Raw genomic sequence first — 15259 nt, 5'->3', positions numbered from 1 at the left:
CAGGAGGTTCTGGTATTTTTGTGAACTGTTAAGTACACATTTGATGAATGTTGATTCATTTAAAATAATCAGCATTTCTTACATTTTAGGTACTGCATGAACGTGACCAGACCTCTCTATAGAACTGATACAGTTTACTCACTGTGCACTTAAATTTGAAAAGGGAAATGAAAGTCTTAATTTTTCTGATTGTTAACACTATTTTTCCTAATTATAGGTCAGAATCTGGCCCTTGCGTATCACCTGTGGCACAAGAGGATGGGCAGCCTTAGGGGTTGGTTGTTATCTTTGGTTATCTAGCTGTATGAGTGATGTACATTCTTCATAAAGCTAGATAACCGAAAGTAACAAGAATCCCATTACGCTCCTGAAAGGCATCAAGATCCCCAACACATATCCCCCATAATGCACCACCCCATTCTACCATTCACAGCAAAACAAGCAAAAAAAATGGCCGTCATCATAGGACAATGGGGGCAGAAGAAAAAGTCAAGTAAGTCGTGTGATGTCATCCAATTGCACAGGTTTATGTGTGTGTGTGTCTTCTTTAACGCCGCTTGACAATTACAACTATCTGGTCTCTGTTATTGCCTCAAATATATCACAATTGCCTCTGAGAATTTTAGCAGCAGACTTGCGAGTTTGAGTATTTGTTGAGTTTCTTATAAATATACATCTTTGAGTATTAGAATTTTTGATATTTCCCCCTGAGCCATATAGTTGGGAAAGCCTGATCTCTTTGAGATTGATCCCTAAAAATAATGAGCTATACACATAATGCCATACACATATTTCCTTATATTTGTACATGGCCGGTGGCATTGGTCCCTAGCAGCCCGGTTGGTCCAACAGGATCACTTGTAATCTAATAAGCCCCTGATCCCTCTGTGTGGGGCTGCACGCAGCGGCTTATCCTTACGATCACATGGCCAGCAGTGGTGGGCGGGTCCCAAAGAACCAACGGCAACCTGAATGGTGCTGACTGCGGACTTTGCCGAAGTGGTTAACAAATTGGTCAGTCAGTAGCTGCAAGTAACCATCCTATTGCTGTAGCAATTCTGTACTCGGCTGAAAACAGGTGAAATGAATAGAAAGTATGGTTGCTGATTATAGCCTCTAATGTCATACGTTATTTGGATTGTGGAAGTTTACAATGGACTTTTTAAGTTAATCCCACGATCATCTCCCCTGCCAGCACATAGTCGAATGGACAGATTTGTTTGAGGCCAGTCTTGTTAAGCTAGATGGTTGTTTATTTGTTTTCTCCCCCTCTTTCGTTCATGTGGGAAGGTGTTTGATTTTGCTTTTGTTTGGGTGTTTGATTTGAGGTGACAGTTGGCTTGGTTGTGAATGGGCCATGGCGAAGCCTCCATTGCATGAGGTGCTACCATGTGGAAAGGCCTGATGGGTCTTGTTGAATGCCACTGTGTGGGGCTCTGTGGGGGAGTGGTCCGAGTGCAATCAACCGGAAACTGCCCCCAGTGACAGAGCCATGAGAGAGGGAACAATCCGGGCCTCAGCCAATAGTGGGGAGTAATTGGTCAATCAGATCTTCACACCTTCAATCAGTCATCAAGGCAATGATGTTGATTTCTTTTCAACTAGAAAAAGAATCATGTCGAGTGAGGCCTCCAGTATGATTTTTCTGTCTTTCGGCCAAATCAGCCTTCCATAGCTTCAAGACATTACAGAGAAATTGGAGAGTAAATTGTATACTATAGCACCAGTATGTTTGAAAAACACGTTATTCATCTGGAGATTAATGGCCTAAACAGGGGTTTAATCACATTTACTCGGCTAAATTTATACATTTTGAATTCTGCTTTGATAACAAACACAATACTTACTCCAATATGGCATGTCGGACTAGACTAAAACTCCTGTTGGAGCGTTTCTATAGCAACAACACTCACAATGTCAATTTTAGCGGGTTATGCAGCGGTTCCTGCATGCTGCATTGCAGGTGCTGAGTGTGACATTTGAGCTCAGGGCTCAGCGAGGGAACGAGAGAGACGAGGGCCTTGACAGGAAGTGACAGGCTGTGATGTCACCTCCTCCGGTGGCACAGTGGTACCTGGCTCTTTGTCTCTTTTGCTAGCTACTGTCATTACCAACGAAAGAATCCAGGGGAACTGGAACAAGGCCCCAACAACTGTTCTTGGCTGTTATCTGTGGTTGTATAGCTACATGCATGCCGTTGTGGTTGTTAATGTGACAAATTGGCCTTTTACAAAGTGTTATGCAAGTAAAATTTGATTGATTGACAACATTTATGGGTAGAGATTTTAGCAAAGTTAGATTAGCTTTCTGACACCAGTTTGTATTTATTTTTCAGGCAGTAAAAAAATATTTTTTCTCTCCAATTAGCTACAATTTGTATGATAAGCATGAATACTATTTGAAGATAAGATGATATGAAGTCAGTGACAGATTCCCATAAAGGTGTGTGCGTGCACTGGTGCAGCTATTTTGTTGGTGGCGATAACAGGGATGACTGTGTGTGGCACAGTCATATCAAAAACAGTCCACACTAGCTAGGGACCCTAGAGTACGGTTTGCAAAATTCCAGGAACTTTCTGGTTAGAGGTTGCACGGAGTAAGGATGGAATAAGCAAGAAAACCAGAATCTTCCAACCAGGATTTCTGGAACACCAGGGAGTTAATTGAAAGTTCCTGGAATTTTGCAACACTACCCCAGAGGAAAGACAGCCTTTGCACTGCCTGCCTGAAAATGGCACAAAAACAGGAGTTCCACAAATCCTCCGGGACTCTACTGTAGCCCTGTCTGGAGTGGAGGGAGGGAAAGAGAGAGGGGGTAAAGAGAAAGGATGGAGGGAGGGAGAGGAGAAAGGAAGGGAGGCAGAGGGAGGGTTTAGTGGATTTGTCTTAGCTTTCAGTCTCTAGGCAAGCAGATTTAGACTCCAAGTGTCAAGTAGAAAAACAGGCATTGTGGCCGGGCCCTGGCGGCCCCCCACCAGTAGACTTTACAGTCAATAGACCTAGTCCACTTGTCACAGGGAGACAATGGGCTCCTTTACCACCCTTTCAGCACCTCCGGGTCCTAGCAGCCAGACGGGTTTCTGAAAAAGGCCCAGTGATTCTTGCCCCCTTTTCTCTGCCTCTTTTTTCTCAACAGAACACACCAACAGAGTTTGGAAAATGGCTTCACTGTTGGGCTGGTACAGAGGGGCAGACTTTGCCATTTCTAAAGTGGCCCCCGCCTCCCTGTCGCTCACAGAGAAATTCATGTATTTCAGGCGTTTACAGAAGTTAATGGACCCACCCAGACAAAGGAGATTAAGTTTGGTAACTTAGCAGTAACAGGTGTACTTTGACTTGGTTCGGACCACACCGGAGGTGGGTGCTATTGTTGGACCCGTTGTTCTGTTTCCTCCCTGACAGTTTCGACTTGTGTGGAGATAAAGATGGAACTGCTTTACGGCCTTTGACAATCTGCTTTATATGTTTCCTCTTGGAAGTTAGTGCTGGGAGCTTGTTTGGCCTAGCTGTCCAAGATCAGTCTCTTATCATTTCTCAGTCTTTGAAAATACTTCTCAGTTTTGCTACAATTCATCATTGATTTGCCAAGAAGTCTCCAAAGGGAGACAGGAGCTATGTTTAGATCACCCTCCACTGTTGCCCCAGGGAGCTAGTGAAGGGTAAACAATCCAAATAGGGAAATATCAGAAGGATTACAGAACACTATACATTCTAGCATTTAGAACAATGTACTCAACTGGAAATGCTTTAACATAGGATGCATTTTTAGAAAAAAGCAAATCATTTTCTGAATATTTTAACAGTTAGGAAAAAGAGCCTCTCAACAAAAAGAGAAAGATTACATTTTCAGGAGTTGGGCAAGTATTGCATAAACTGAAACAAACTATTTCAGTCTTGAATAAAGCTGTTGGACAGAGCCTGACAGAGCCTCAGTCCACAGAAGGCCATTCTGGTAAAATTACTTGTCAGAACGTCATGTGAAGGGGCTGTTCAGACCGAAGCGGCTTTGGCAGCCATTGTCTTGTTCTCGCTCACACACCTACGAGTCCAGAGTAAGCACACAATTTCATTGTTCCCTGAGCTGTTAATATCAGAGGCTTCATAATGGAGCCCATTCGCCATATTTGCATATGGCACTTTTCCAACAAGGACTCAGAGCTGGCTTGAAAGCCGGCCCACTTTAGTGCCAATGGCAAAAAAAATGTCAAGTGCCAATTAGGAGAGGTTTGCCACCATTCAGTGGTACCCCACCCCCTCTACTACTGCCCCTCCCTTCCTCCTAGCCTACTCTCTCATACTCCCAAACCCCTTCCCTTCACCTCTATCCCTACTCCCCTATTACAGCCTACAAAATAGTGTGTCCCTACTGGCACCCTGAAACGAAAGCTGCCTCCTTCCTCTAGCCTGAGAGTGAAAACAAATAGCAGCTCTCTCCTCCCCGATTAGTCTGCTCGTTGGTTGACCAAATGTCATGTATAGGCTAGGCTGGTAGCTAGTTAATAGATTCCAACCCAGATTGGTGAAGTTAGTTTGTAGCTCTTGGGCTACTTGCATGTGTAGCTTGGCCGGAGAATGACATAGAAAAGCACCACTACAATATGTTTGACTATATACAATTGCTTCAGCAACCTCTTCAGCAACCTCTTCATCAACCTAGCATGTTGATACTGTACCATTGTTGTCTTTGTTATGATGAAGTTTCACAACATTTGATCTCATACAGCCAACCATCTGTGACTCCAACACCATATTTCGGACAGCAATCCCCTTCTAGGTCACAGCCTTCCTCCCAGTGTATGATATTATATTTTCACATAACCTTTCATGTGGTTTTGGAACGACTTACAGTACATGTGGGGATATTTCACATGATTACATAGGTGATGCCCTGCAAACAAAAGGTCCCACAGTCACAGTGTTTTCAATTGACATATTTGACACAAATGATTACATTGTGTATGTTTATTTATACAGTAATTATTATTTAACATGTCCTCACCTGGGATATGAACTCACAACCTCTTGGTTCACGGCATTACGTACAATATTCCTTTCTACACCACTGTGTCTGTGTCAGTAACTGATTTCACCTCTATTCCTACACTTTGTACTTCAAAGTAAATCTCAGCTTTGTTAATAATACACCATTATATTTATCATAGTGATTCAGGACAGAGTGAATAATATGCCCCACCAACGTTAGACAACTATACAGAAAACACCCAAATTGATGAAAGAATTAAAGGAAATCAATGATGAGATAATAGTCAGGTTAATTTAGAACTAAAATAGCAGCGCAGATGGCACTTTTTTTGCTAATTTCAGAGATGCATTGTAGGTAATTAATCTGTAGAGGACTTCTGTGAATACTACAGACTTTGTGACACAGCAGAAAGACCAGCGTACTCCAAATATAGAGAGTGTCATTTCAAATCCCAGGTGCTTCATATTGAAAAGTCAGCACTACGTCATCAAATGTCATCATATTGATTAAATATACAGTATTACACTATTTTAGTGTACCGCTTACCTTAAATCTCCAATACCTTTACAAAAATAAACATGAAAAGAGACAAGTGAGGTTAGTTGTTCACATGTGAAACCATATGTTCACATGTTTACATTTACAATACCTTTTCACGTGTGGAGAATAACAGGTTTTCACCTCACGTGAATTGTAGTAAAAGCAACATGTGAAATTTGCAGTTTCACGTGAAAAACGTTCAAAAATGTTGCATCCCCATGTTGTCACATTTCTTTCACGAGACCATGTTTTCACGTGTAGTTTCATGTTATCACATATTGCTTTTACATGTTGGCCATGTTATCACATTAACTTCACATAAGATCACGTGATCACATGTGAAATTCATGTGTTTTTTTCAATAACGGAGCTCAAGTCCTTGTTGCGTCCTTGAATGAAAGTGAAGACATTGTGGAATGGCTGAAAAGCCTATGTTAGCTGGAGCAATCTCCTTGCTTACTATTGCAGATAATGTGAGTCTGAACTTAACTTCATGTGAAACTTGTATGATATCAAGCATGATGTTAAAATACAGTGCAGTCACAGAAAAAAGATAAGTCATCTTCATAATACAAAAGGTAATCTTGTTTGTCCAATTTGGGCCACCGTTGTTCCTCCACATACCATTTACCTGACTTACCGCCTCCTGCCACTCAAAAGGATTCCCCCCCCCTGTTCTTTTTCTCTTTCATTCTTTCATTCAATCTCTGTGTCAATTTTTTTTCTTCCCAGGCTTGATTCTCAGATGGTTGGATCTGATTTGCATGCATTTGCATAATGAAAGTCATTTGCATGCTCAGGGACAGACTGTACCATGAGAAAAGACATGTGTGGGTGCGTGTATACATACATATGCATGTATGTGTATCTCGGCTGGTTAAACCACATACTCACATTTTCTCTTTTTGCCTCATCTCTTTCCCTATTCTTATATTTTGTGCAGACTACCAACACCACCGTGACAGAATGCTGGCAAAATGAGGCTGGAAAAACAGGGAGAGGATGAGAGGTTGCTGTTGACTCTGACTCCCTCTTCTCGCCCTCCTCCGTATCGCCTCTCCCCTTCTCCCCTCCCTCGCTTCATCCTCAGCTGCCTTCCCCATTCTCCTGTACCGCGAGACGTAGCCCACGCCACCATCTTAGGACGACGCTCGCTGGCATGAAATGGAAGTGAGGACCAGAGAGAGCAGGTAACAATAACAGTCCTGCACCCGCCATGCTGCATCATGCCTTCACAACACCACCACCACCCCATCCTTTCCTTCTCCTCCGGACCCTCCCTTCTCTCTCGCTCCCTCCCTCTGCCAGGCTGGCCTTGCCTTTAAGCACCCCAGATGTGTTTGCTAATTGCAGAAATCACGGGACGCGTTGATGGGGGGGGGGGGGGGGGCAGGCTGGGGTTTTTGTGTGTGTGCTTGAATTAAATCACTCCTTGCTCTCGCTCTCTCTCAGGAGGCATTCAGTGGGCATCTGTGCTCTGAACAGCCCAGTTTCCTTCCCATTTAGGAGTTGTTGTGCCATCCTCTTCACACACATGCCCGACATGGCGACGGCTGCCATTTTGGTTGAAATACGCGGGCCGTATTCCCTGGTCAGAATATCTGAGACATGAATGTTCAACATTTAGCATATTACACAAGATAGTTACACCCAGAGACTATTAACAAATATTAGCTAGGGCTATATTATATCATCATCATTTACATTTACATTTAAGTCATTTAGCAGACGCTCTTATCCAGAGCGACTTACAACACTATTCTTATTATCAATAGTAATCAAAGAGACAGTCCGCTTTTTGCAATATTTATTTTCACCAAATCTTATCATTCCATTTTTGTCATTAATAATCCTAATTTGCTGACATGTAAACATTTACACTAATGACGGTTTAGTTAAAAATGTTAAAAGCAGTTCAGAGCATATCTATAAAGGAGAAAACTGTGACGCCCATGAGCCAGCGTATGCTACTCGGACGGAGACTGCAGTACAACACCAAACACAGAGAGAAAGGGACCAGGAGAGAGCGAGTGTGGTTGAGAGACAGAGAGAGGGAGCGAGAAAGGTAGAGGCCGAATGAGAGTATGATAGCGAGCTCTCAGTGGAGGAAAGCTGTCTTTGTGTTGGTGGGTAAGGTTTTGGGGGAGTTGGTGCTGAGACAAGTCATGTATTGTTCTCCTAAACTAGCTTGTTGTAGCGACTCCTTTATTCCGAGCAGAGAGCTGCAAGTTTAAAAACCGCTTAATAACCAAAACACCAATTAGAGTCGGCTGGGTCCTATTAAATAAGGCAGCCGGTAAACAATGTGTGCCATTGTCCGTGCCTCACGGAGAGAACTCCCTTTGTTTGTGTCTGCGTACTGGAGGTCGAGACAGTGCTACCTCCAAGATACTGTACAGTGCCAGAGCATTGCTAATGGATAGGCTACTGAGTTACTACCCATGCATATGGACGGTGAAACACTAGAATGCTATTAAGTCTGTCTCGTCGCCAAGCCCACCAAGGTGTTCCGCTGCATGAGGTCTACAGAGACATTGCTGTTAGGACTAGACATAAAGAATCTATTAAGGATATTCAAGTAAACTATAGCAGCTGATTAAGCCAAATGTGGAGATAGAAAAAAATCCTGACAAAACCAAAAACATTCAAAGTTTCTATGTTGGGGAGCCAAGTCTAACAAAACATCGCATGAGAATCTTAGTAGTAACAGTGTCTAATCTAATGCAAACCCACTAATCACGGGCAGTCTCTGTGAACAGGTGGTAGATTGAGCAGGGGCCAGGGCCATTCTCAATTTACTGTGTAAATTATGCAGAGCCCAAAACAATACAAACAGTAGACAGTAGAGTGGCTGGCGTTGGGTAATGAGATGATGTGTGGCCTGTGCGGGCTGGGAGCGAGGCGAGTCGAGGGGGTGGGTGGGCACAGTCAGCAGCTTGCGTCTGAGTGTGCGGGTCTGGAGGCCTGGAGTTTGGGCAGGGGGCAGACACTGTCCCGTCTGCACACACCCCTCCTGCCTAGACTAGGGGGTGGGGCGAGGCAGCTGGGACATGGAGCACCCTCCCCCATAGCTCCAGCGAAAGCTCCAGTCTTGGGAACTTCTGTGGCAGGCAGAGGTCCCCCCAATATTGGCATGTAGGGGCCCCCCTAAAGTCTGTCTGTGTCTGTGGCTCCCACTCACCCCCTTCCTCCTGTCTCCCCACAGCCCCCCAAGCCCACACCTCCCTCCCAACTCCCTGCTTCTCTCCCCAGTGTGACGATGGGGGCCTGGGAAGGACTTGAAGTTCACGGCCAGACCTCCTATTGAGCTGACAGGCTGACTGTTTGCTCAATTCGACTCCCTATTCAAGACTGAGCTGGAGGGGTAGTTTAAGGGGTGTACGGTGGGGGGACACCACAGAGCTGTGACTATTCATTCAGAGGGTGAGACAAGTGAATGGAGAGAGAGGAAAGGCCAGGAAGAAGATAAAGGGTAGAAGGGAGGGGAGAATAGACAGGGTGCATAAATAAGAGTGAGGATTCCATGCACAAAGTTTGCTCTGAGCAGTGTGTGTCCCCTCTCACACTCCCTTAGACTCTTAATTACCAGCGTCCTCCACTCTACTCTCTCCCTCTTCCCCCCCTCTCACAATCATTCTCATCGTCCTGTATGTCCCCCTGTCCCCCTTGTTTTATTGGCCCACATGCTGGGGTTGTAAATTTACCATTAACTAGCTCATTCACCATAGGCCACTCAACAAAAACAAGACCATGCTTCCCAATAACTCAAACCGACACCAATACCCTAAACCGCTTTTGTGACACCCCTTCTGTCTCATTTTGCATTTCATTGGAAATGTCCTTCCTTTACTTGTAGTTAGCCTATTGACATACAGTACATATTAAACTTCTAACGAGATGCTATCTGGCATGGCTAACATGATTCTGGGTAATAGCTAATATGGCTAACATGATTCTAGCTCATAGTTAATATGGCTAACATGATGCTAGCTAGTTAGCATGCTGGCTCTACCCATTGTAGTTTTGAAACCAGACAACCACAAACATCATGGCTGGTTCTCTATGTACTCTATGACCCTTGGGTAAGATTTTAAGTTGCTTGTCTGAGTGGCTCTAAAATAAAAGGGCCCCCAGCTCTCAGAAGTCCCTCAGTCTCAGCTCCTACAGCTTAGGGTGTGTCACATGCTTCCTCTTTGCATTATGGCCCCTTAGCGTACCAGGCTCCCGGCAGTGCCTTTCAACTTCATCCTCAATCCCCTTGGCTAGCTGGCAGTCTGCGCCCGGCACACAGAGCCGGGCTTACCTCAGCTACAACCAGACCAGGCGCACCTAAGGCCACTTGTCAGAAACTCCCGGATGGTTTTTGCTATATGAAAGAGACTGGCCGTTCACTAGGAAATATTTGAACACATAATGTACTGGCTTTATTTTGAGTTTGTTAGGATCTCTAGTGTTCCGGAACAGAACTGTTATTTTCAAATCTTGAGAACTGGTGAATAATGAATAATTGTTCCAAAAATATTCCTAATGTCTAGTATATAATTCTGCAATTCAGTTCTGATGCTAGTAATAGCCTATACACACTCCCAATTCATGTCATGATGCTCAGCGCTTCAAACCATGTTCCTCCATGTCCACCGCTTAATCTCGCACTCTCCCCACCTGTGAAACGTCAGTCGCATCATCTCTGACCAATTAAACATGCAAACAACTAGCCTACCTGTTCCATAGCAAGATGATCTATCCGTGCTAATTGGTGAGGTAAAATAATTAGCTAAATTTAAAAACGATGTCGATTTCACAAATTAAAAATATTAAAAAGGTTTAAAAAACTATATGAACCACTACTTTTTTCTTCTTCAACCGGTTCAGGACTTTATTATGCTGGCCGGAACACTGGAACGAAACAAATAATATAAGGGTTCTGTTCAGGAACGATTGGAAAATAATTTGGGTTCCAACCCCTGCTTCTAACATACATTTTCTCCCCCCTCCAGGCAAATAATGGTCCAGAACACTGATAGAAGGCAGAAAGAACAGCGAGCAGTAATCCATTGGGAGAAGAAAAGTTGCCCACAAACTACCAACCCATCCCTAGTATTTGCAATGGAACAGGCCCATTACAACAATGTTTGTCCACTATACTCCGACTTGTGCCCCAACATTTGAGCATCAGAGCACTTTAGCTGCCTCTGACGTGTGGTAAGACTTCCGGCCTGGGTTTTGTTATCCAGCAAGGGCCAATCTGGATTGGTTTTGTTTCCTTTCTTAAGCCAATACGAAAGTGGGTTGGTGGCGTGGAAAACAAGAGCAAATATCTCAGGATCCAAGATGAACAGAGAAGCAGTGATTCTTGGATACACTGGGCTATGAATGAGATACATTACATGTGCTGTGTCCCTACAGTATTTGCTTGCAGCCTCAATAACATCTACACAAAACATTAAGAACACCTGCTCTTTCCATGACAGACTGACCAGGTGAATCCAGGTGAAAGCTATGATCCCTTATTGATGTCACTTGTTAAATCCACTTCAATCAGTGTAGATGAAGGGGAGGAGACAGGTTAAAGAAGGATTTTTAAGCCTTGAGAAAATTGAGACATGGATTGTGTGTGTGCCATTCAGAGGGTGAATGGGCAAGACAAAAAAATGTACGTGTCTTTGAACAGGGTATGGTAGTAGGTGCCAGGCACACCGGTTTGTGTCAAGAACTGCAACACTGCTGGGTTTTTCACACTTAACAGTTTCCTGTGTGTATCAAGAATGGTCCAACAGCCAAAGGACATCCAGCCAACTTGACACAACTGTGGGAAGTATTGGTGTCAACATGGGCCAGCATCCCTGTTGAACGCTCTTCAACACCTTGTAGAGTCCCATGCCCAGACGAATTGAGGCTGCAACTCAATAGTAGGAAGGTGTCCTTAAATGTTTTGTACACTCAGTGTATGTTACATGGGAGGAAATGTTCCTTGCAATACAGATTCTTAAGTGCAAACATTTATATAATAGCATAGAGCACTTTACTACTACTACTACTACTACTACTACTACTTTAATTTGAAGTAAATAACAATGTATGAATAGAGTCAATGGTGTTGCATGGGAATGTTGTATAACAAGCTGTATAAATAACATAGACCTACCTAGATCATTACGGTTAGAATTTTAGCCCATTTTCATGTTTGTTTTATTATTTACTAGTTGCTATGACTGACAGATACATGAATGTGAGACCCACGGCAGCAGTGAAGAATACTGCACTGCGATTAGATGGCTCCGTGTGTCACATGACACACAGGCGAATGGGAGAGCTGTTGTCTTTATACTCTATGCAACTGTTTTTGGTACCAAATATATTGGGCAAGCCGTAAACTGGATTATTTTTGGCCGAACAATCTCATGAAATATTATGCTGTTTATTCAGTTCTCTCTCACAGTGTAGTTTTTTTTTACACTCAATCTGCCAATTTAGGCTGTATGTGTGTGTGTGTGTGTGTGTGTGTGTGTGTGTGTGTGTGTGTGTGTGTGTGTGTGTGTGTGTGTGTGTGTGTGTGTGTGTGTGTGTGTGTGTGTGTGTGTGAGAGAGAGAGAGAAAGTGAGAGAGAGAGAGAGAGAGAGAGAGAAAAGTTAGACATTACAGATGAACATAACACATTTGATTTATAAAACAAATTGTGGAGAGACATTTTAGTTTTAATTTTTCAATAACAGAATTGAATATGCTGGCCCTAAACCTCTGCCAATGCAAATCAGTGTAGGAATTACACATCTAATATTCTTGATGGCAGAGCTCTGTTTGATCAGCAGTGCGGTTTATAGGGAGTAAGCTAGGCTGCACTGGCAGAACATACTAAACCACTAAAGCTTTCCAAGTAGGCTTTGAATGCAAAGCCTGGCTTTCCCTAGCAAACCACATCAGCGTAATACAAGGTACTTTAGAGTAAGACATGATAAATATAGAGATTTCAAAGGCTTCCTTCATTTCCTGTCCTTGACATTATCGCATACACGCACACACACACACACGCACACACACACACACAAACACACACACACACAATACACACACACACACACAATACACATGCGAGCAAATGCAATAATGCAAGCACTATCATAGACTAGTTTGTTTTATATACATTTTCAGAAAGTGCCATATTGTTATTCCAATTGATAATCTATGCAAATCTTTGAAGTATTTTCTTTAACAATCTATTCGGGTGCTTGTACAATTGAGTTGAGTTTGAGTTGGTCTGAATTTGTAAATGTATTATTTTGATAATCACAATGCTATAGTATTACTTATCTGCCTGGATAAGCTTGAAATTTAAAAAAATAAGTAATACGTTGAACAAATTGTGGTCGCTGAAGTTATTCAATAATGATATGTTTCTTGTTTTGTTTTGCACCAAGATGAAATGTCTATTCAGATATTTTTAAGCAAAACCGGTGTTGTTTGTTATATGCAGTCTAATATGTATTATGTAATGCTAGAATGAATGAATGAATGAACCACGTGTGCCTTTGTATGAAAAACAAACGGTCTTGTCACGGATTAGTAATAAAAGTTTACATTGAAAACAAAAACAGAAAACAACCGTTTTGTTCTATTTCTGTCCATCGTCATGAATCTATTGGCATGTAAGAAGACAAGGTGGATGAAAGAAAATCAGTGACAGAATATCACAAGACATACTTGCCCTACTTTGAAGCTGTTAGCCGATTTACTGTTAACTCAGAGCCAGGACTGGAAGATTCCATTGCCAAATTCCACAGGGCTAAGGATCTTATATGTTTAGTGTTGAGCTACTTGAGATCACAATAATCATAATAATTGTGATAAAAAGTCAAATCTAAAAAGTAAAATTCCAATTCAATACATAATTGAGATGGATTTTTTTGTAAATGCAATCCACAATTGCTCTCATTTATTTTATTTTACTCAACACAAAGAACTCAAAGACTCAAGGGCAAAAAAAACTCAATACACACACACGCACGCACACACGCACACATGCACACACGCACACACACACAACCCTACTCAGGTGTGTAGTCCTCTGTGTACTGCATGTCACAGTGTACCGTCCCCCTGAGATGTCTGACACCACATATGGCAAATGTGCCAACACTGGCATATGGGCCCTCACAAGTCACTACCATTGTCACGTTAAAGAGTCTGCTGACCCTAGTGTATAGGACTGTAAATATACTGTAAAACAAATGCAACCCTGACGGCATAGGTTTATCAAGCAGTTGTTTTCATTTCATGAATCTTTGCAATTGAATGTAAACATTTGAATGCTGCAAGCATGCCGATACAGCATTTTGACTTCCACATTGGATAGTGTTGGAGTTCTAGAAGAAACTCTACTGTTTTGTATAGCTATGGCCAGCAGAAAACCATTGGCTGTACAAATTAACATCCACTCCATGCAAATATTATAGTGCCCTTATTAACTGGGCCAGGTTGCAAGTACATTATGTTCCAGGCGTTAACATCCAGTCTTTTGTGACATCTCCCCTCGCCCTCCGTGATTCTTGGCGGTGTTATCGTCCTCATAATCTAATTCACTGGTTTCTGTCAACCCGCCAAGAGACAAGTTGCATTAGCTGAGCGCTATAGGCTTTAATGAACTGAGCCGTGATGTTAAGCACATTTGAGCAACGCTAGCTACACAACGGAACTGTTGTCGGACTGATGGTGGTTTATGGTCTGAGCTAGCTGCTGCTTGGACTCACAGGTTGGTCAGGGTCAGGTCCAGGGTAAAGTCACCCAGCTTGTCTGTGAAACGCTCCTGCTACTCGTCAAGATACCACCCGGCTTCTTTTGTAGCCCCGTCATCCATTGGCATCACTCCAACAAGGGGGAGCCATGGAAAATAGAGGAAGAATTCAATGTTCTATAATCATATGGGCTACAAATCGTATGGGCTCTGTGAGCGTCATTTGACGACGCACAATGTTGATTTGCAATACTTGTGGTCACTTGCCATTTTATTGACTGATAATGTGAATGCTTCAAACAGAGGATTAGCATGCACAAATAAGGAGATGCTATAGTTAGTTAACATTTAGAGGGTGTAGCCTTCTTTCAGGAGAAGCATGCGTTAGCTACATCTAACATGAGAGTGATGTATGAATACAGACTCTTAGGCATTCCAAGATGGCGGCAACGGTCTGTCAACATAGCTTTAACCTGATACGTAAAATGGAAGATTCACATTTCTGACCATAGCTGTTTGATGGACAGTGGCACCAGGGCCAGCGCCAAGGGAGTACAGAGGGGAAAATGGCGGGTTTTGGTAGTTGTCCAAGGGGCAGGAATTCGGGTGCTGCTCCTTTCATAGGTTCCTCAGCATCATCATTACCATGCAGGAATGTGCCTCTAGGAGTCCATTCTGTGTGGTTTTAGAGAGAAACACATTCTCAACCTATCACTATGGACCGAGGATGCGTGTCCTTGGATCCAACTGTGGTCAGTGCCAAGTATAAGCAGTCACCCTGTTCAAATCATTTGGACCTCTTTAAGCGGTTGTTTGTCCATAGTTTGCTGCTTTTGCCATCTTTCGTTGCACGGCCATTCCATGCAGTGAGCAAAAAGACAGGGGCCAGAGGTGCATGCTAAAATTATGATAAATATGTAATCAACATAAAAATGTAATCAACAGAAGAACGAAATAAAGTAACAAAGCACTGTGCTGAAATATCAATGGATCAACATTTACATTAC

At 42.9% G+C, this 15259-nt stretch overlaps 1 long non-coding RNA gene across 1 annotated transcript; it reads left to right on the top strand.

Annotated features, from left to right (window-relative positions):
* Positions 1-325: 325 nt before the first annotated feature.
* LOC115141074 (uncharacterized) lies at positions 326-13111 on the top strand. The gene is made up of 3 exons (XR_003865323.2): positions 326-493; positions 6468-6714; positions 10522-13111. It is a non-coding gene; the product is annotated as an uncharacterized LOC115141074 (long non-coding RNA).
* The last annotated feature ends 2148 nt before the right edge of the window (positions 13112-15259 follow it).

This window comes from Oncorhynchus nerka, linkage group LG14 (assembly GCF_034236695.1).
Source record: "Oncorhynchus nerka isolate Pitt River linkage group LG14, Oner_Uvic_2.0, whole genome shotgun sequence".
NCBI lineage: Eukaryota > Metazoa > Chordata > Actinopteri > Salmoniformes > Salmonidae > Oncorhynchus > Oncorhynchus nerka.
The sequence above is the reverse complement of the archived record's forward strand: the minus strand, read 5'-3'. Positions and strand labels throughout refer to the sequence as shown.